This window comes from Xenopus laevis, chromosome 9_10S, assembly GCF_017654675.1.
Source record: "Xenopus laevis strain J_2021 chromosome 9_10S, Xenopus_laevis_v10.1, whole genome shotgun sequence".
Taxonomy (NCBI): Eukaryota; Metazoa; Chordata; class Amphibia; order Anura; family Pipidae; genus Xenopus; species Xenopus laevis.
The window spans coordinates 70,698,025-70,720,834 of NC_054388.1; positions in this window are offsets into that span (position 1 = coordinate 70,698,025).

A 22,810-nucleotide genomic window follows, 5' to 3' on the forward strand; every position below is an offset into this window, starting at 1 on the left:
TTTTATAGTGACAAAAATATACCATTTTGCTGAATTAGATCTTGTTTTATAGAGAAATGTATATTTTATAATCATACAAAAAAATTTTTTTTTTAATAAACATAGATATTCTCATCAGATTGGGGCTTTTTGTTTCAACTGCCTAATCATACGTCTTTATTGCTCATTTCTACTTCTACATTAGCTCTGTACGAATGAATTAAAGTCCTCAAATACTGCAACTGTCTGTCCCAAACATCTGGAGCAATATGACCATGCAATTTGCCTGATCCAATCAGGTTATGCCATCTGCAGACCAGTCAACTCAACTGGATCCTCCTGCAGTCACTGTTTTTTTTTTTTGCTTACTGCTCCCTCACCTGGTCACCTGCTCTAACAGCCCTTAGTGTCCATTACTTCAACATGAAACAATGTAAGGAGTCTTGACTTTACAGGTGGTTGGGGGTAAAGTAACGTTGTAAGGATTGGGAATCTAAGATAACTTTCCACTGTTATAAAGGATGTACAACTACACATAGACTGGTTGTTTACTGATTTCAATTAATACTCAAGAAATAAAACCAGGGAATGAATGCACACTTAAATAAATACATATCTGGGTATATAGAGGAGTTTTGCTATTTCCAAGTTGTGTTATGGAAATTCACAGATGTCTCTCAACACTGACACCGTCTGTTCTGATTTTCACTTCTAAGGGCTAATCTGATTTACTCCTTTCCATTGCAGCACACAGATCAAACCTGCACCATACTTAGTGAATTTACCTATCAACAGAAGCACTCACAGGCATAGAATTAGCCTGTCAGCACAAACAGAACAGATTTTAATGTGGAAAGACTAAGCATGCATTTTCGCCCAAAAACTGCTCTGTGTGTGGGGCGTAAACTAGCCCAGGTGTCTACAGAGGTCTGTTGGATAAGGGCTATACCAATGCGCCAATGGGCTCCTCATCTAATGGGATTTTCAAACCTGCCTGACTGATATGTGCCCAATTTTGGCCAGATATCAGTTGGATAGACCTATCGGTGGACCCATACACAGGTCAGATAACTTCTGATCGATTTGCAGGGCAAAAGACTATGTGCACAGGCAGGATGGGATTATCCTTTGAAAAATCTATTATTTTTGACATTTGCTTAGTTGAGATTTCTGCTTTCTCGACCATAAGCTCACAAATACATCAAGATAATATTTTAGTAGTGGAAAGCAGGAATTTGCTTTCTTATCTGGGTAGGAACTCAGAGTCTAATGAAACATCTTATCTAGAATTGATCCTTTAGTTATTCTGTGAAAAAAGATCAAAGTTGGTTGCTATAGAGTACTGCAATGATACATTTGTTGTAGGGCACAAAAAAGAGCAACAGCAATGTAATATGTTAAACATATCTCTTGGCATGCTTTCTCTTTAAGCTTAAGGTTCTAAGTTTCTTCCTTGATGACCTCAATTCAATCACTGCTGTTTCCATTACATCATTACTCTCTCTGTGTCTTTTCTGTCCTAGATTTCATTCTACCCCCACCAGTGACACCACATCCTGCACCTCATCCCAGATTACAGGGAAAAAAGTGCATCTGGCAATTATTATAGCTACTGGAAGCAGAAAACCAATTCTATGGAAAATATTCGTTGAAGTGTTTGAATTGTAATTTCCGATTAAATTCATAGAAATGGGTGTTTCCTAGACTACGGTAATTAAACATAAACCCATGCTGTCCGGCCAATACAGTAACTGACTGTTCTTAACGTACTACAGGCACATTCTGATATTTGGCTCTGATAAATTAACTGCACTTCGGATATCAAAGGCACGTGCTGAGATTTTTGTAATGATAAACCCTTGACTAGAACCATTGTATCAGTGTGCTTTATAGTAAGACTGAGGGAGATGTTTTCACAAGAGATGTGAAAGCCAATAGACAAGTCCCCATGATTTTACTGCTACAGCTATTTGTTGCTCTCAAACAATAGTAAGATTTCTACTTGCTTGGAAAACTGATTAGCTACACATACTCATATTCCACTGTGTTATATCCTGAGGTTGTGATATTGCAGCCTCAACTGGCAATGGAAATACCAGTCTGATGCTGCTTTACTCCTTTAAGATGACATATGCTGGAAGAAAGCTAACCCCCCCTATGATGTTCTACAACATCTTCACTCTCAAGAGGGCAGCAGAAGACTTAAGTAAAGTGACCGCAACCAAAGATGAAATCATATGCAACTGTGGTTAAGGATAAATGATATATGTGCACAAATTGATTTGCACTCCAAGACGTTCTTAGTTTTTCATAGTGTTCATTTTATGTTAGACACCTGTGAGAAGCATTCATATGCATAAGTGTACTGTATTAGAGCCTTACTATACAATGGGGTCATGTTAAATGTATGTCAAGAGAAGATAAAATAGACCAGGTTGAGAAAAGTGGAAGTTACTGGTTTGGCCTGCTGCCAATGGAGTTCATGATCTTTAACAGTCCTAATGGAACCTTCATAGATAAAAACTATGACTCATGGTCATAAATATAAGCTACAAATATATAACTGATTTTATCTGGAATATTTATAGCATTGCAATTCATCAGGAACTTCATGGGTATGAACTGGATATTTTACAGACTGAGTTTGGTGGAAAACCTTATGCTGTTCTGTTCATTCGACATCTGCAGTAATGTTCTCACGCATGTCGAAAAGTGAAAGCAGCCTGCAGAAGAGACAGTGACACCAGCTGATTCTTTTGATACTCTGACTGGTGAATTGGAGAAGTGCAACAGCATGGGGATCCATTTTTGGGTCCTGACCCACAACGTCAAATATGGGTCCCCATGCTGATACTTGGTCACTGAAATACAAATGGATTGTTTTCTGCTATAGAGTACATCATTTAAATGTAAGTGCATAATTGATTTTAAGTTTCAAAGCTGATCTCGAGTCCTCCAAGAAAAAAGGGTAAGAAATCCTCGTTTAGTAGGTTGGCCACCTTGCTTAGAGAGCTTGAATAACAGATAGGAAAGTGTATCTAATTATTATCTAAAACCTATATTTTAGGAAAACTGCAACTGAAAAAAGATATAATTCAGACTATGGTAGTATGAAAATAAGCTTTGTGTCCCTCAAATGTGTCTCTTTAATGTGGCAAAACAAAAACAACTTCAGCAACAGTCAGATTTTGGACCTTATAAATACACTGAAACCTCGATTTTAAGTACCCTGATTTTACTTTCCCCGCATTTTATATTTTTTGTTTGTGGTCCCACCCATTTCAATGGGTGCATTTCCCTGATTTTAAGTAATGTTTTCCAAAAACTGCTTTTTTTCCCTCTATGAATCTTTTTATTTGTGAAATAAAGAGGTTTAAAATAGTAACCAGATGTTTATTTTGCCATGGTTCGGCCTGTAAATGGTCAATTCCAACTAGTCTGCCTCTTATACGGTCACTTGTCCTCTGAAAAATGTAAAATGGAGGTTCTACTGTATAGCCCTAAATATGAAACGCTGTAGTTAATTTTTAATCATTGCACATCACCAAATTTTTATCCAATATCTACTCTCCCTGGCTCAAGTGCAGAAGAACCAAGGTACTCAAAAATAGTACTCAAAATCTCATTTACTATGCACTTTAGGCAGGAGCAGTGCTGCATCACATTCCAGACTGCAAAGGGTTGGTGGCAGCAAAACAACCTTTTCCTTCCTTCAGCCATAGGGCAGCAATTCTGCTACCTGTAGAGTAGGAAGCAAAGAGGGAAAAAAACATGATGGATTCTTCCCAGTTTTTGCCCTTTACCTTACCCTGGAGATAGTAATAGACCTCATATTCCATGAATAGAAAAATATAGAATGTCTGCCTGAATATATATATACAATGATACAAAAGAGAAACTAATTAACAGGAAATTCAGTTCCTGGGAACCTCATGCTCAACACCACCCTTATGAAACAAATAAATGGGAAAGCATGCAAGGGAGAGCTTCTGATATTGATACACTATGGGGTCCATTTACTAACAATCGAATAGCGATTTTTTTCCACGAATGGCGAAAAAATTGCTGGTTTTCCTGTATTTCTAAAAATGTGAGATTTATTACGTGTAAAACCAAGAAAGCATTTAATGCCAAGGTTTGCCAAGTGTCAAGGTGCTGTAGAATTCAATGGGAGGAACGTTGATCCTATTAGACCATTTTGAAACCGATCAGAATTTTAGAAGTTTTCAGATTTACAATTGTCTGAACAACTCACATTTTCAGAGGTTTTAGAGTTGTTTGTATTTTTTTTTTCAGTTCATTCAGTGCTTTTTTGTTGGTCACACTTTATATAATCAGATCTTAAATAAATTGTGGTTTTAGAGTTTTAGTGAGTTTAGTTGTGGTTTCAAAAACCTTTTTTTTAGTAGACTTAAGGTATGAAGATCCAAATTACAGAAATGAAAGAAAACCCCAGGTCCCGAGCTGGATAACAGGTCCCATACTGAGTTAGCTAAAGAAACCAAAAATGGTACATATTTCAGGCAATGCCCATTTTTTTATGGAAGCTTTTCTAAATCATTTAAGAATGATGTCACACATTTAGGGCTACACACAAACACAGATTAGGACACATTTTTAAGATTTTCAGACATGAATGCAATGCTAAAGCTGATTAAGAAATAATGTCTGCTTTTAATATCTTATATTTAGCACAGGGACAATAAATCTTATCAGGTTGTGGTTAGTAAGAACCAGACTGGTAGCATACATACTGTACTTTATCTGTGTTTGTGACTCAAAACTTTGCAGCAGAAACTCGTCCAGTTCTAACAAAAGGTTTGATATAATTAGCTGATTTTTCAGTGTGTCATATGGGCTTTTTTGCGTTAGAAAATTACAGGCAAAATAATGATGGCTTAGGGATATTGTTTTGAAACTTCTGCCAAGGACATTGTAATGCAGGTATAGGATCCATTAAATTTGTTATCCAGAAAGCTCTGAATTATTGGAAGGCTATATCTCATAGACTCCATTTTAATCATATTATTCAGAGTTTTAAAAACATTTATTTTTCCCTGTAATAATAAAAAAGTAACTTGTACTTGATCATAACTAATATGTCCTTAACCCTTATTGCATGCAAAATACTCCAATTGGGTTCAATTAATGTTTAATAAATGAATGTTATCTGGAAAACCCAGGTTCCAAGTATTCTGGATAACAGGTCCCATACCTGTAATGTCAGTCCACCACCCATAGCTTAAAACAAGGTAACAAGTAAATGTAGAACATTGTTGTCAAACATTCTGCTATTGTTCCAAGAATATCTAGCACAGCAAATACACTGTACACTCTAAATCACATCCAAATTGGGCTTCTAACAGTGTTTCCATGGATATAAAGGTCAAATAAGGATTTATAACCCTCAACTATCACTGTGTGTTAACCCCATGGTTTGGTCACATGAAAAATAAGGGACATGTCTAGAAAATACAGCTAGAAGGGCTGCAATCAGTGTAATCCTGCAACATGAATGTCCCTGAAGTGATCAAGTAACCTTACAGTGATGCTAAACAGGTATCTCAGAGCCACACGTGCCCTCTCCATGATAGGGGGCTTACTGGATAGAAAACACAGAGTGCACAAAATTATAAGGAAACTAGTAGGTTTTATGGTCTGTGAAAGGGCAACTTTACACTGTTTGATGTTAATGAAGATTCTATAACATTACACCAGCATTCATACAATAAAATGTTATTGGCTAAAAGTATTATGAACTATAATGTACTATGTGCTTGTGAATACTCAGGGGTCACATGTGAGGTGCTAAAGCTTGCACGTTTCCTATCAGTGCCTTAGGGGGTATTTAAACTGCCCACAAAAATAACTACTATATGAGCACATGACTACATTTTCTCTATAACTTTCTCTTCAACTTAGAAATTCTGCAACTCACAAAATTTTAGATATATAGATAAAGTAAATAGATAGATAGATAGGGGCTGTGCCAACTGCATAGCCTGATCATCCTCTGATTTAATAAAGTATTCCAACAATATTCTCTCCATACTAAACACCCTAAATGAGTAGGTCTAGAACTAGATTGAAATGGCTGCTAAGTGTACCTAATGTGGATGAGAGAGAGACACAAATGAAGACATCCTATACTCAAAATAAATGCAAAAGTGCTATCTCCGAGAACAATGCCCTGCTTTTTATATTTTGATTTGTAGAAACTGTAGTATTTCTTGAGCCATGGCAGCAGTAACATATAGCTTAGCCTCTTAGTGAAGCACTAGAAGACGTAATTCCGAAAGGGAAAATGAGCTGCAATGCAACTCCATGCAGTCTGCAAGTTTGCCTTCCATAAGACCAGCATTTTTCTCACCTCACCTGTATTAGATATTGGCAAAAAGTGGTCAAAAATAAAAAAGATGCAACTAATTTGCAGCAGGAAAAGAGCAATAATTGTGTTCATTGTAGTATGCACAAGAAGTTACCAAAAAAAATGAAGGGTAACATTTTTATTTTTGACATGAGGTCTTGCTATACCATGCTTAAATAGGTATATATATATTGTAATTGGGCATAAGGTGTTAATTAAGACCACATGAAATCACAGTCAAGTAATATGTTTTTCTTGGCTTTTTATAACTGAGAAGCAAAAGAGAACATGGCCAGGCAGGTAAAATAATACTGTATGTCTGAGCTCTGGACTTTGGTGCCAGTGCAATTGTGTCTTAGAAATACATCCTTCATGAATATCTAGTGAATTGACTATAAAATACATAAAAGTTACTCTGTCCTGGGGCAATGGGCATTCTGAAGTATCCTGAGTCTGCTGCTGGCCATCATCTAATACCAGGGACTATCTGTGTTCTTCTGGAAAAGAATTGGAATTCAGTGTTTGATGCCTGGGAAAAAAATAATAAACTATGCTTTCCATTCTATAAACCTTATCCTGTCTATGATTTCTTTTAGGTTTTATAATGTGCCTATAATGTCATCTTTATGCTCTTATGTGGTTATGTGAAAATACATTGCTTGGGCTCATGGAGCTGATCTTGTCTGTTGGAATAAAGGAAGACTTTTTATTATACTGATATACTGATTATGTCAATTATTATTGAGGTGTATATTGTGACTCCCAACTCTTGCTTGTTCAGTCAGTTATGTGTTCTGTGGTTTAGTCCAAAAGCCTGCTTACTTTGCATACATGCTTTGTTGGTTATTAGCTATATCTGCACAGTGTATATGCCAGTTTAAAATAAAGTAGGTTAATAGCAATTTGTTGTGGAAATCTTTAAACCGTGACTAGTTCAGCTTCAGCATATTCTATCTACTTCATTCTCGGGATATCAAAACCCATGAGTCAGATATTTGGCAAGAGCTACTGTGGGACCGACACACCCCGGGCAGAAATACCACAGAGAACGACAAAGATGATGTTTCCCATCAACTTCTCTGTCTCATCAAAGTCTGCTTGTTGATTACAGGTTAAGATATTCAGTTTCCATATCAGCCCATAAGATCTTCTTTCTTACTTCCTGCTGGGGACAGTGGTTTGGTCACAGCAAGGTATAATGATTCTTGAAGCTTCTGCTTTTTTCACTATTACCCTTCACCAACCCAGAAAGTATGTTCAGTGCAGCAGTTTGTAGCTGTCGTGGTAGAATAACCAAAGAAATGTGTAAAAACTTGGTGAGTTCTGCCTTTAATTTCTCTCCAACTAAGAGATGAAAGCTGCAAGGAAGATGTGTCTAAACAGGGAATGGTTTCTCTGTTTAAAGGATATTGCGGTCTGGCCCTGGAAGCTATAGTGTTCTGGACAATCCATTCAAGGGATCCAGTTCGCATGTTGGAGCTCACTTTCCACAAGAAGGCTCTTTTGTCCATAAATGGGCTTCTAACATTAGAAATGTTATCAACACATAATTTAGGACATATTTTTAGGCCAAGGACTACTTTCAATCAAGGGGAACTCTGTCATTCACTCTTTCAAAGAAAAAATACATGGAGATCTTCTCCACAATCTGCTCTTTTGAATTATCCAAAATATAATGAGCTTTAAATTTTTGATTGTAGTTACCATGTTCGGTAAATTGAATGTTTAAAATTAGTCACACCTCCCACCCAAAGAGACTGAGCTAAAGCAAATGATTAGAAAGAATAGGGTTCATATGAGTTTGAAGACAATTGAATGAAATAAATAAGACAAGACAAGTCCCAACAGACCATGTATGTTTAGCATTGTGTATGGGTGTCTTTCTGTTAGGATGTACTATAGATACATTATATACAGTACACTCCAAATGTACATGTCCTGATGTGTCTAGACCTAAAAGGTCGAAGGTGGTGGTGGCTCTAGGGTTCCCAGAGCAGGCTGTATCATAAGATGCCACACAGTTGTGCCTTAAGAATCAAGATTTTCAGCATAGTTGCTGAAAATCGTGCTCCCTGATGAACACAATCACTGCACTTGGGGTCATAAATTATCCCTAATTCATGCACTGATCCATGCAAAGTGTTCAAACATTTATTTTTTTGATCTACTCTGCTAATTTATGCCCATATTTTGATGTCCACTTATTACAATCTATGAACTTCTACTGTCAACCATATGTTCTCTTTCCTGCTTCCCACTTCTTTAACTGCCATTGGTGAGCTGATAAAAGCTGCTGAGTCAACAGCTTATTGGGTCATATATGGGGCACTTCGACAGCTTGCACAGCTGATATTTAATCAAAAATCATCCAGACAACTATTGGCAGATTTTTAAAAATCTTGATTGACATGTTTGGATGATTGGCCCATGGGCTGAATAAATCATCTTGATATTACCCAGCATGTTGGTGTTGGAGAGGTTGCCAGATGCTTTATTTGACACCTACTGTAATGATTGCTGACCTTTTGAAACAAATACATATTGTTTACCTACTGTTTAGCCTCCCTGAAAATCAGGTCTCATTTATAGCTTTAGTAACCCACTTATGAGGTTGATTTTAAACATCTCCTCTCACAGTTAGATAGAAACAATTCCCTTTGTGGCTATGTTGACCATTTGTGACCTTTACAGATCCTACAACCAATCCCACCAAAAGAATTATAAATTTTCTACTTTTCAACACTTACGTTCTTAACCTTATCTATATTTGCATTTGTGTGTTCTGTCTCCATAAAATCATTCAACCTTGTATGTGATAATTGGAAGGTGAGACAGTGCCATCGCCTTTGGCCCAGCAAATGAAAGATTTGCTCATTAGCACCTAATCTTGTGAATGTGCTGGAATTATGCTTGCATGGCTGAAGCTGCTAGATTATTTTTCGAACATTTCTAGACAGATGTGAATGAATTTATTCCTTAAATATTCATTTTGCTAATAAAGTATATTACAGATCATGATATATCCGGGATCTATATATATATATATATATATATATATATATATATATATATATATATATATATATATATATATATATATATATATATATATATATATATATATACAAAATAGGCAAAAAGCTAAGGGGGTGAATACTTCTGCAAGGCATGTGTGTGTGTGTGTGTGTGTGTGTGTGTGTGTATATATATATATATAGACAAATACAAGATTCCTCTGCACTCAACCCATTATCAATATATTTAAGACAGAGACATTTTGTGCATACTGCTACTGAAAAATGCCTTACCCTTTAAACAAAACAGGGATTGTTTGTCCATATATTGCAATATATTTAAGCTGGCCAACTACGTCAAAGTCATCCCATATCTGGCCAGTCCTATGCTCAATTTTCATTTGATTCATTAAGAATTCTATGGTTTAATTATACATTTTATAAAAGGGACGAATACGTTTTACCTGCAACTTACTAGCTGCTTTCAAAGTAAAACTCCCAAACTTGGCTGCCCTTTTATTAGACACCAGTGGGATCACCTGACTATAGTTGGAGGGGGTGGGAGCTACAACATGGAGCTGGTCACTGCTCTTGTAGAACTATAACAAACAAGGGAAAGTTGTGCTCACCCCTATATATATATATATATATATATATATATACATGCCTTGCAGAAGTATTCACCCCCTTAGCTTTTTTGCCTATTTTGTTACATTCCAACCTGTAATTTAAATGTTTCTTAATCTTACTTTATGTGATGGATCTGCACAAAATAGTCTAAGTTGGTGAAGTTAAATGAGAAAAATATATATAAAAAGAATTAAAAAATAAATAAAAAAACAAAGAATTGAAAATTGTATATATGTATTCACCCCTTTTGCCATGAAGCCCCTAAAAAATCCTGGGTCAACCAATTACCTTCAAAAGTCACATAATGTGTGCCTTGTGAAATGAAGTCCACCTGTGTGCAATCTAAGTGTCACATGATCTGTCAGTATAAACACACCTTTTCTGAAAGGCCCCAGAGGCTGCATGCCAATAAGCAAGAGGCATCACACCATGAAGACCAAGGAGCTCTCCAAACAAGTCAGGGACAAAGTTGTTGAGAAGTACAAGTCAGGGTTGGGTTAAGAATAAGTAAATAAATAAATAAGAAGGCACGTTTTGAGTTTGCCAAAAGGCATGTGGGCGACTCCCCAAATGTATGGAGGAAGGTGCTCTGGTCAGATGAGACTAAAATTGAACTTTTCAGCCACCAAGGAAAATGCTATGTCTGGCGCAAACCCAAAACATCCAATCACCCCAAGAACACCATCGCCAAAGTGAAACATGGTGGTGGCAGCATCATGCTGTGGGGATATTTTTCAGCAGCAGGGACAGGGAAACTGGAGGGAAAGATGGATGGTGCTAAACACAGGGATATTCTTGAGTAAAACCTGTGTCAGCCTGCCAGTGATTTGAGACTGGGATGGAGGTTCACCAGCAGGACAATGACCCAAAGCATACTGCTAAAGCAACACTCACGTGGTTTAAGGGGAAACATTTAAATGTGTTGGAATGGCCAAAGTCCAGACCTCAATCCAATTGAGAATCTGTGGTCAGACTTGAAGATTGCTGTTCACAAGCGAAAACCATCCAACATGAAGGCGCTAGAGCAGTTTTGCCTTGAGGAATGGGGATTAAAGTTGGCCACAGACGCAAAGATCCGATCGTACGAATCAACGTCATCTCCTGACCTGCCACTAACCATAAAGACCAAAGTCTTACCATTCAGATCAAATATAAAGTTGTAAGAACAGATCAGCCGATGTTCTGCCCCTGACAGCAATCGTACGATAGTTAAAGCCAGTGACAGTCTCCCTCTGAAAATCGTACGATCGGCAATACATGCAGAGATATTACCCGCAGCCGGTCTGATTGACCAAACGACCGATCTCCACCGGACGAAAATGGGACTCTCCACGCACAGTCCGAATATGATACAAATCCTCAATTTGTACGATCGGATCTTTGCGTCTATGGGCAGCTTAAATCCCAGTGGCAAGATGTGGCAAGCTCATAGAGACTTATCCAAAGCAACTTGCAGCTGAAGGTGTCTCTACAAAGTACTGACTTTAGGGGGGGATGAACAGTTATGCACACTGAAGATTTTTGTTATTTTATCGTATTTGTTGTTTGCTTCACAAAAAACAAACAAAAAAAAAAACATCTTTAAAGTTGTAGGCATGTTCTGTAAATGAAATGGTGGAAACTCTCAAACAATCCATTTTAATTCCAGGTTGTAAGGCAACAAAACATGAAAAATGCCAAGGGGGTGAATACTTTGGCAAGGCACTGTATATATGAACCATGTTTTTATTAAACAGAAATATACTGTATATAACTGTTATCTTCCATTTGATATACCTGTTATTGTGTGATGTGAGGTAGCAAGCCAACTGCAAAGAGGTTGAATAGATTGAATGGTAATATATCCACTTTGTTGGTGATACCAAAACAGACATTTCCATTGTAAATAGAAAGATGTTATCATAGATAACAATAGCAAAAGACCATCTGCTATCAGTATCTATAAAGAATATGTTGAAGCAGCCACAAATATTATGCATAAGGGATAATGTGCAGAGTTCTTTGGCATCTTTCCTAGATAAGGAGGTAGTTAACTACCTAAAACTGCCTGTCCTTGGGTTTTGTTTGAATGGGGTGTATAAGAACATATACTGCAGAGCAGTGGCATAATGTTTAGGTGAATGTGGAAATGAGGGTTCTACACATGGTGGAGGGGAGCCCATGTATCATTTTTGTTGGGCACATTACACCCTCCTGCTCTAGAGTATTGTTTTCTATCACAGCAATCAGTGCCGGAAGGCTAAGAGGAGCCCTGACTACTATTGCAGTAATTGATGTGCTCTGGGATAGCACCATGTGTGCCTTGTTGTGATGAACACTATCCAGACAAGGAGAAAGAGAATGATCTGCATGCTCAATGAAAGTTGCTTAGCTTAGCATTAGGTCTCATTCACTTAACCTGATGCAGTAAGCCATGTTTTTTTCCCACAATGTATTGTTTTTTTCAGGAATTCATACGTCATTGCATCATTGCAAGCAATTGTGATGTGTCTCTTTACTTTCCTATGAATGCTTAAGAAATCGGAAAAAGGTTATTTTTGCTGCTCTGAAAAATTAATGAACCCACTTAAAAATTTGCAAAATAGTTCACAGAAATGTTGCCAAATGCACTGGGGTCAATGGACAGTGTTTCACCATATACATAAAATGTATTGGAGCCAATGGGCATTTTTCTTGACTCAAATGTACTGGAGTCAATGGGTGTTTTTTTCTCACCAAAAGGAGTGAAGTCAATCAGCTTTTTTTCCTGTTTTTTTCACTTCACTAAATGCACTGGAGTCAATGGGCATGAGTGGCAGAATAATGTTCATGAACTGTGCTAAAATTTCACAAGGAGTTTTTTTTTCACCAGAAAAAAAATATTTTTAACTGGGGGCACTGATACATGAAAGTTTATGGCGTGTTCCTCATTTCAAATTTATGGATTGACCATTAAAATACAAATATGGCTTTCAGTGCAGAGTAATCCCTGCATATATGTATTTTACTGAATAAATAAGCAGTATTTACAAATAAGTATAATGTCACTTCAAGGTACAAGAAGACGACTTGCCTAAGGTCAAGCAGCGTTGACATGGCAGTTGAACCAATGCTTCAGCCTTTAATTCAGCCAAAGGATTCACCTCTCCTCCTTTCATTAAATAATGTGTCAAACATGACAGCTATTATTATGCAAATACCATTGACTGAGCAGATTTGTTAATTGCAGCACATTTGCATAAGTAATGAGCTCTCAGATTCATTATGTCTTTCTAGATTCAGTGTTGTTTTTGAATAAATTATGAAATACATGTCAGATTTAAACGACTTTAGGGACTATTCAATAATGTGTGCAAATTAATTAGAAAATGGCATTGTTTTGTACCCTGAAAATGTCTTATTTTTAAATATTTCAATTTGAAGATCCCAAGCAAGTGTGTCAAGTTACATGCACAAATATGGTAATTTCCAGTTTAAAAGGAATCACCAACCGTAACTGTGCCATTCTAAGTAACTTTTCAATATAAATATAAAACGTTAGCTATTTTATACTTCCCTGGGTTTGACAATGTAACAGGAGTCAGATTTCCTTTAAGTCCTTACATCAGCTGGTTTGCAACATTGTTTTAAGAGTCAGAGTCAGGAGTGAAGAGGATATAAATAACATATGTGACATAAGTGTTGTAAAGCTATTACAACTGGCTAAGGTTACTAGTGAGTACAGCATAAATCTGGGAAGTCAGAATGACAGGTTTTTCAACCCAAATGTTGATGGACTTCAAAGCCCTGCATTCTTCATCATAAAGGGTTAAATCATGATTGAAGCTGTAACATGGTCAACCAAAAATGCTCATCATTTCAGATTGCAACTGTAGCACTCGATTTTCACTGCTGAGAATAGGCGCCTTCTTTGGAAAGCTGGGATGGAAAAAAATCGGACTTTTGGGTAACTTCTTTAAAAATGTTGTTGATGTTAAAGCTTCAAGTGTTGCACATCGGTTGTGTAAAGCTGATGTGAATTGTGCAAGAAAATATCAGCTGATGTAGACTATGGGTAAAAATAAGTTTATGCTCCCACGTCACAACAATATATTTAACTGAGCAAATTTTGTAATAGACAGGAATCTTGGTAACACTATTCAGTGCCATGTAACTGTTGCACAGACATTGTCAAGCTGAGCCCCTGCCTACACAAATACAAGCATATATATACATTATTTTACAATGTATAAAAATATATAACTAAATATTCCACAGAAATGTAACCAAATCAAAAGATTGTATCATATAACCATAATTGCAATTTTAGTAGGAAATGTACAAATGTATGCATTTTTCACAATTTTTTACAAACATCTGAAAAGCTGTTGAACTTTTGGAAATTTTGAATGATACCCACAATAAAATTCAGTTGAGTCGGTGAGTGAAATCTGTAGTGAGAGGTTACTCAGAGCACTAGGGTTTAAAGGAAGTTCAACAAGAAGTTTCTCGGCTGAGACTGTATATTTTTGCTAAACAAAGTCAGGATGTTCTGTTTTATAAGAAATTGTTTTGAAATAATTTTTTAAAACGTAATAAATATTGAAGGGGGTAACAGTGACATAAACTAAGCACACTACTTTCAATTGTCCCACACACTTTGTGGATAGTGTCCAATAAATATAAAAACAACTGTGTCAATATGATATTCAGTATAATGGTACACAGGGCTCATACATGAAAAACTAAATGCTAAATTTGCAGCATTTATTTCTCAGATTTAAATATGCAAATAAGGATTCAGGTTCAGTTTAGTTTTTGGACAACTCTATTACGAAGGATTTGGTATTTGGCTAAATCCTAAAATGATGAATTTAGTGCATGCTTTATTGTGCAATTTAGGAGACTAAAAAACACACCTCCAAATTACCCCATTGGCTTACACTGTAAACACCTGAAAGCACTTTTGAAAGAACTTGTTATGTGATAGTTCCTGAAAAAAAGGTGGTGTCTATTTCAGGCTGTAACAATTTTACCATCAAAGTTTAGCTTGCCTAAAAAAACTTTAGAGGGGCAGATACAGTTTTAACAAAAGTAAAAAATCAAGGAAAAACTCTTATTGGATTCTCTGAACCACTGGTCCTTGAGGACTTGGAAACATTTTATTGTGCAGATGTAGCTTTAAATATTGACTTGGAAATATTTTACTGTGAAGGTGTTGCTTTAAATATGTAAATATGATTGCTGGGCTACAGTTCCCACCATGGTTTTTATGCTGGAGAATACTGGAAGTTATGTTTCTGCTAAAAAATACTGGAAGGTATGTTTGGGTAGGCCAACACACTATTGAAGGGTAATGTCCCCTTTAAGAACGCAACACTGATGTTCCAGGGCTAAAGCTCCCATCATGCTTTAACTCTAGATAAATTGCTTGAAAATAGGCATGTTAGGCATCTCTGAGTGATTTTATCTGTCCGACTAGCCAGGGCTGGTGCACCTTTTCTCAGACCCGGATTTGTGGAAAGGGCAGCAGAATTTTAGGGGGACGGCATGCCGCCCAAACACACCTGCTTTGATTGGGAAGCGCTGGAGATTCGCAGGAGATACAATCGTTTTTAAAATTTCCTGTGCACCAATCCCCAGTACTTTGGACCCAATGCTGAAAATTTTCACATGTGCACAAAGGAAAAGGAGGGGACTGGGCGATAAACGTCAGTGGCCTAGGGGCTCCTGTTATGTAAATATGGCCCTGCCTATTCTATACATATTTTCCAGATCAACCAGGTGTACCTTGTGTTTTTTTCTACATGCATGTGCTCACCCAGGGCAGCCAGGTCATATATGAGAGATGAGATTTATGGAAGGAAAGGTTGATTCTTCCATTTTTACAAAGCGCTGGTAAGACCTCATCTAGAATATGCAGTGCAGTTTTGGTCTCAAAGGAGACACTATCAAAGTCCAGAGAGCCAATAAACTAAAGGTTGCCAAAGACGCACAGATTATACTGTACAAACCAAATTTTCGTACGATATTCGGTGCGTCTATGGTGGGAAAAGAGCTGACCGATATTGGCAGAAGACTTGGATAGCGGTCGTCCTCGGGCTGGACGGAACATTTTGATTGGGAGCCTTTGAAGGCACCCAAACATTGGCCATATTTAGTGCTGAATCGTCAGATACAGGTAGAATTCTATTGTTACTACCTGTATATCTGAGGATTCAGCTCTACTTATGTATATTGAAACGAACAATCTTTTTTGGAAAGATTTTTCCAAGAAAGATCGTAATTGTTACGTCAATGGCGTAACTGAAGAAGTTTATTAATTTCTCTGAAGAGATATAACTATGTATAAATCCATTTATATATATATATATATATATATATATATATATATATATATATATATATATATATATATACATATATATATATATATATATATATATATATATATATATATATATAGAGGTGAACCATACAAAAACCTCTGTGATACTTTATTCGCCTGCAGATCCTTCAAGAGGAAGCATCTTTTGAGATTAAAAGAAAGGAGGTTCCATCTGAAGGAAAGTGTTGTTTTTCCTGAAGCAGTTAGAAATATTACATGCATTTTTATCAAGTGAGAAAATGCAAAGCTACTGAACAGCACAATGTTGATCCAGGGAATGGTCCAATTGCCCTTTGCAGTCAGCAAACAGGAGCCTCAGCTACTAGGTAACTGCAAAATTGCACACAGTCCTTATAAGAAATGTAGCGGTTGGTAAAACATATTAGAGTACATGATTTAATGAAGTTTCCACAGGGAAAGAAAGGAACATAAATCATGTGATTCTGTCACTGAAATAAGTGCCAAATGATGGAAATGTAAGCCATGTGAGGGAAACATGCACTGGGCACGCATTTCTTCTCTGATACTGATTTGCACTTTATGACCTTATAAGCTTTTATTTGTTGCGACATGAGCACTAGATTAGCGCATGGAACTGGGATGGGCAGACTATATGGATAGTCACTAATTTGTCACACTGTTAAACTGGAATGCTACTAAACTTAAAGGGGAACTCCAGCTAAATGTTGAAAAAATGTAAATTCCATACAATGCTCAGTCATATATTCTAGGGAAAAAAGTTGAGATTGTAAGCTCTTGCAAGCAAGCAGAACCCTCTTACATCTTATAATGGTCAGCATTTATATGTAAATAGTGATATCTCCGCAAAGTATTTCTACATTTTTATTCTTCTTGACCTTCTGCAAGTTCAACAACGTAAATTTCTCCAACACTTTTCGGATTTACTAATTCCTCACTATTTTCTTATAACCACTTTGACCAAACTCCAGTGCACTTTTTTTACCATATTAATAAATACATTTACACAAACAAAAACTGGTGCATGAAAAGACTCGATAAAATCGTGAAAACATCCACATTGTACGATTTTTTCAGATTTGAAGCCCAAAAACTCTATCGCCAGAAAACCATGAATTAATCGGATTATTGTATGAAACCTAGTGCAGATCATAATATCCTCCAATTGTAAATGGGATATCTGTCATTCTACATGATCTCAGCAGGTTTGAGATGGAGTACTTTTTTATTTGGACTTTTAACAGCATCAGGGTTTAATAAATGATGAAGAAAAAACTCTTTTTTAACACCTCTGCTTTGGGGAAATCTCTTCCTGCCAGTGTACAGGAAATATGATAGTTTTATTCAAGATCTTTCACATTGGGACACAAGTCTACTTCAGTCACTCTGAGCACAGTGCTAACAGCAGAAAACCTTAAACATTAATGTCATCCCTAGTGGTTATCAGATGATAGTAGACTGGAAACATACACATATACTTTTTCCCAAAAAGTGCTGACATGAGTTCATTTCAAGTGTGTTACATTCATGACTATGGGAGGCTTTAAAGCCACATTTTGTGCTACTAAAATGGCAGCACTTAATGCACCTAAAGTAATCCCATATGCCATTGCACTTACACTTTGTGCTGTCCTTTGAGAAATCAGTGAAATATATGTTTATGCAGAGTATTGGTGCATTGCAGCCATGAGAGTCCTATGTTTGAATACAATCAGAGCACTGTCTTCAACCAGTTTGTATGTCATCTATGTGTTTGTGAGGGTTTCCACTGGGTTATAAGGTTTCCTCCCATGCTCTAATTAAATACATTAATATTGTATATATACAATGTATATTGTCCATAGTGTTTTTTAATGTCATAGGGGCATTACATTTAACACTGCACTGTACTTTCTGGACCTCTTTGCCCCTTTCTTAAGCTATCCTGCCAAAAAAAGTTAAAATTTGGTAGCTGACTGAAAATCATGTCACTTTCACCTAAGGAACATATCCAAAATACAATCATTTATCACCCAGTATGCTGCCAAAATTCTTATTCACTCTCTCTCATCATATCACATCTGTGCTACTGTAACTCTCTGTTAATTGCCCTTCCCCACCAGAGACTGTCACCTCTCCAGACTATAATGAACACTGCCGGCAGGCTTATACACCTCAGCAACCGCTCCTCCTCTGCCACGCCACTCTGACAATCCCTACACTGGCTTCCACTACCTTTCAGAATAAATGACCCTGGCATTCAAAGCAGTTCATAACTACTCCCCATCCTACACCCACCTATACTCATCTCTTTATACTCCCCTAATGACTTACTACGTTCCTCTACTGGCCTGCTCCTCAACTCTTCTCTCATTACCTCCTCACATGTTTGCATTCAAGGGGCTGCACCCCTCCTCTGGAATTCTAGTCCACACTCTGTCCAACTTTCTCCCAACCTTTCTCTTAAAACAGATTTATTTAGAGAAGCCTCTTTCTGTTTAGCTACTAAGTTAATTACCATTTGCTACACCTCTCACCTTGCTTATTTCTGATCTTGCCCACTCTTACATCTTGTGTCTCAACTCCTTCTCCTTTAAGATCGCAAGCTCTTTTGGACAGGGCCCTCTTCACCTTTTGTATCAGTTACTGGGCGCTATGTGTATAATTATGTACATTCTTTGTATAAACCCATTCATTTTTCAGAGCTGCGGAATATGTTGGTGCTCTAAGAATACATGTTATAATTATTATTAATAATAATATTAATAAAAATAGAATAATGGCTGGTAATTCAATATTAGTTTTCATGTGTTTATGTGTCACCTCCAACACTTTCACAGAGGTGACACACAAGTAATGACATGGGCTACAAAGGAGTTCTGAATGTTGCTTTGTAACCAGTCAGTCGTGATTTAAGACTCTGCTGTGTGCATTTGTAGAGGCTACTTTTGGACTATACATATAATGTCAGCATTGTTTAGAGACAAGGTACTGCTGTACATGCCATTGTAATTGTTATTAACAACCAGTTTCTTAAAAAGCTTTTACCTAGTTAAAAATAGAATCTATTTACTGATAAATTTGACCCACATGGTCAGCAGACTTTTGTTGATCTTTCTAGGGAGCACCATAAACTAGTAAGAGGATTGTTGTAGTAATTGCCAAAGGCCATATTTCAGTCCTCACTAATAATAGGCACATGAGGAGCAGAGATGGACCTCACAAGAAATCATGTAAATAAAAATGTAAAGGGGAAAAATTATGATACTCTTTCCATACTGTACATTTTACTGTAAAAAAAGGACATTTTACTGATATAGTTTATGTTGCCAGTGTAAAACTATGACTCTGTAGCTCTAAGGCACATAAAGTAAAAGCAATTCTTAGGGGACATCATAAGAGTGTTACCCATGCAGCATTTAGACAAAATTGTTTGGCAAAGCTGAGCAAGAATTCTGTCATCTACCTTGACACTGTGGCATTATTTACCAGAAGAACAATAAAAAAGCATTCCAAAATACCCAAAAGTAAATATAAATGTCTACATTTTTCCAGGCTGATGGCCAGTAGTAATCAGACGTGAAACGTAGGTGAATGCATTGCACTTCTTCACTGCAAGTATCAACATGGGGCAAAAACTTTCTGGCCACATTAATTCTACATTTTATAAATAAAATAGTGGCGATAAGTCTACTGAGAATAATCTAGACCAAAGCTTTGATGGAGCCAGACTGAAAGAAATCAAAACATGATTAGCTGACAGCATTTCTAGCAGTAAAATATTAATTGTACAACTTACACAGATGCCTCCACCACTTGACCAGGACTCCTGGGCAATCGCCTGTCAGATTATTAATGAATCTGGCTCACCATCAAAGTCATCAGTTTTCCCTTTTGTAAAATCATTATTACCTCTCTTTATAATGTATTCACAGGTGCTGCTAAGATTTGACAACTTTCTCACTTCTAACACCAAGTGAACCTGGGTAAAGTACAGCACAATGGCACAATGTTAGTTAGTTCCCTAGTTTCAGTTGCAGCCAGGGCACAATTGGGGGAATGTCTGTCTTTGTGTGAACTAATATAGCTTTTGCAACTGTTTAGCTACCACTTCCAACAGGGAAGACTCTTTGCGCCAATGCGCAGTAAATGTAATAAAACTTCTCATGGAAAAATCGTTATTTTTGCTCCAAAAGATTACGACACCTTCAAGCACTTCTTAAATTAAAATTCGCAATGCACAATTAAAATTCACAATGCAATAACAGTTTGAGGAACAATATTACGAGATGTGAATTGTTTTTCTCTTTGCAACATTTATTCCATCCCCCTGTATGTGTTTTTCGTCCAGGTATTCTGGCTTCCTATTAAAACATGCAGGCAGTTAAATTGCCCATATGTGTATTAGATAGGGGCCTTAGATTGTAAATTCCAGTAGGGCTGGGATTGGGGAATACACGTATGTTGGTAATAAAAATATCATTATATTTATGAGTGTGCAGAATTTCTTGCTGAGTTAGGTAGGTTGTTTTTTTATTTGAGGAGGACCATCACACCAGGCATAGTGTTTGTGAAAAAGGACCACTTAAAGGGGTAGTTAAAGGGGAACTATCGCGAAAATGCAGCAGTTGGGTGTCAGGTAATCATTGACAGTTAGATCCAATATATCTTATAATGGGGCTGCTATGGCTGTGTATTCTTTGAACAAGATATGTACCTATGTATTCTTCCTTTTTCATTATTTGCTCTTTAATAAATAAACAGTTGATATATAATGGGGCTCCTTTTGCCTAGATGATGTATTAGAGCTCCCTCTATTAAAATCACCAGACATCATGGGGCACATTTACAAAGGTTCGAATATCGAGGGTTAATTAACCCTCGATATTCGTCTATCGAAGTTAAATCCTTAGACTTCGAATATCGAAGTCGAAGGATTTACCGCTATTCGATTAACGTATCCATCGATCGAACTAAATTCCTTTGATCAGAAATTTGCTAGAAAGCCTATGGGGACCTTCCCCATAGGCTAACATTGATGCTCAGTAGGTTTTAGGTGGCGAAGTAGGTGGTCGAAGTTTTTTTTTAAGAGACAGTACTTCGACTATCGAATGATTGAATAGTCGAACGATTTTTAGTTCGAAACGTTCGATTTGAAGTCGAAGTCGTAGTCGAAGGTCGAAGTAGCCAATTCGAAGTATTTTCGAAATTTGAAGCATTTTTTATTCTATTCCTTCACTCGAGCTAAGTAAATGTGCCCCCATGTCTCTTTACATGCAGGATTTGTGTAAAAGGCAGTTATTTTGTTCGATTTCATTTGTACTGGAATCAGTTATTTGAGTGAGCTCTAATACATCTGCTAGGAAAGGAAGCCCCCCTATAAGATATATTGGATCTAACTATCAATGACTATCTGACACCCAACTGCTGCAAGAAGACAGAATGAAGAGAGGGATAGTAAAGATAAACTTGATTATTTCAGAAACAATGCAGAATATTGGATTGATTGTATCCACTAAGTTTCTTATTTCAGTATGCTGAAGCGTATATTAAATTTTCATTTTTCGCAATAGTTCCCCCTTTAACTTTTGATATGTTATAGAATGGCCAATTCTAGGCAACTTTTTAATTGGTCTTCTTTATATATATATTTTTTTTAAGTTTTTTAATTATTTGCTTTCTGACTCTTTCCAGCTTTCAAATGGAGGTCACTGACCCCCATCTAAAAACAAATGCTCTGTAAAGCTACACCTTTATTGTTATTGATACTTTTTTATAACTCATCTTTTTATTCGGACCCTCCCCTATTCATATTCCAGTCTCTTATTCAAATCAATGCATGGTTGCTAGAGTAATTTGGACCCTAGCAACCAGATTGCAAAGGAGAGCAGCTGAATATAAAGCTAAATAACCCAAAAACCACATGTAATAAAAACGGAAAAGCATTTGCAAATTGTCTCAGAATATCACTCTCTACATTACACTAAGGGGCTGATTCATTAAGGGTCGAATATCGAGGGTTAATTAACCCTCGATATTCGACTAGGAATTGAAATCCTTCGACTTCGAATATCGAAGTCGAAGGATTTAGCGCAAATTCTGCGATCGTACGATCGAAGGATTATTCCTTCGATCGAACGATAAAATCCTTCGAACCGAACGATTCGAAGGATTTTAATCCAACGATCGAAGGAATATCCTTCGATCAAAAAAACTTAGGAAAGCCTATGGGGAAGGTCCCCATAGGCTAACATTGACTTCGGTAGCTTTTAGCTGCCGAACTACGGGGTCAAAGTTTTTTTTAAAGAGACAGTACTTCGACTATCGAATGGTCGAATAGTCGAACGATTTTTAGTTCGAATCCTTCGATTCGAAGTCGTAGTCGAAGGTCGAAGTAGCCCATTCGATGGTCGAAGTAGCCCAAAAAATACTTTGAAATTCGAAGTTTTTTTACTTTGAATCCTTCACTCGAATTTAGTGAATCGGCCCCTATGTGTCTTGAACAAGTTACCACCT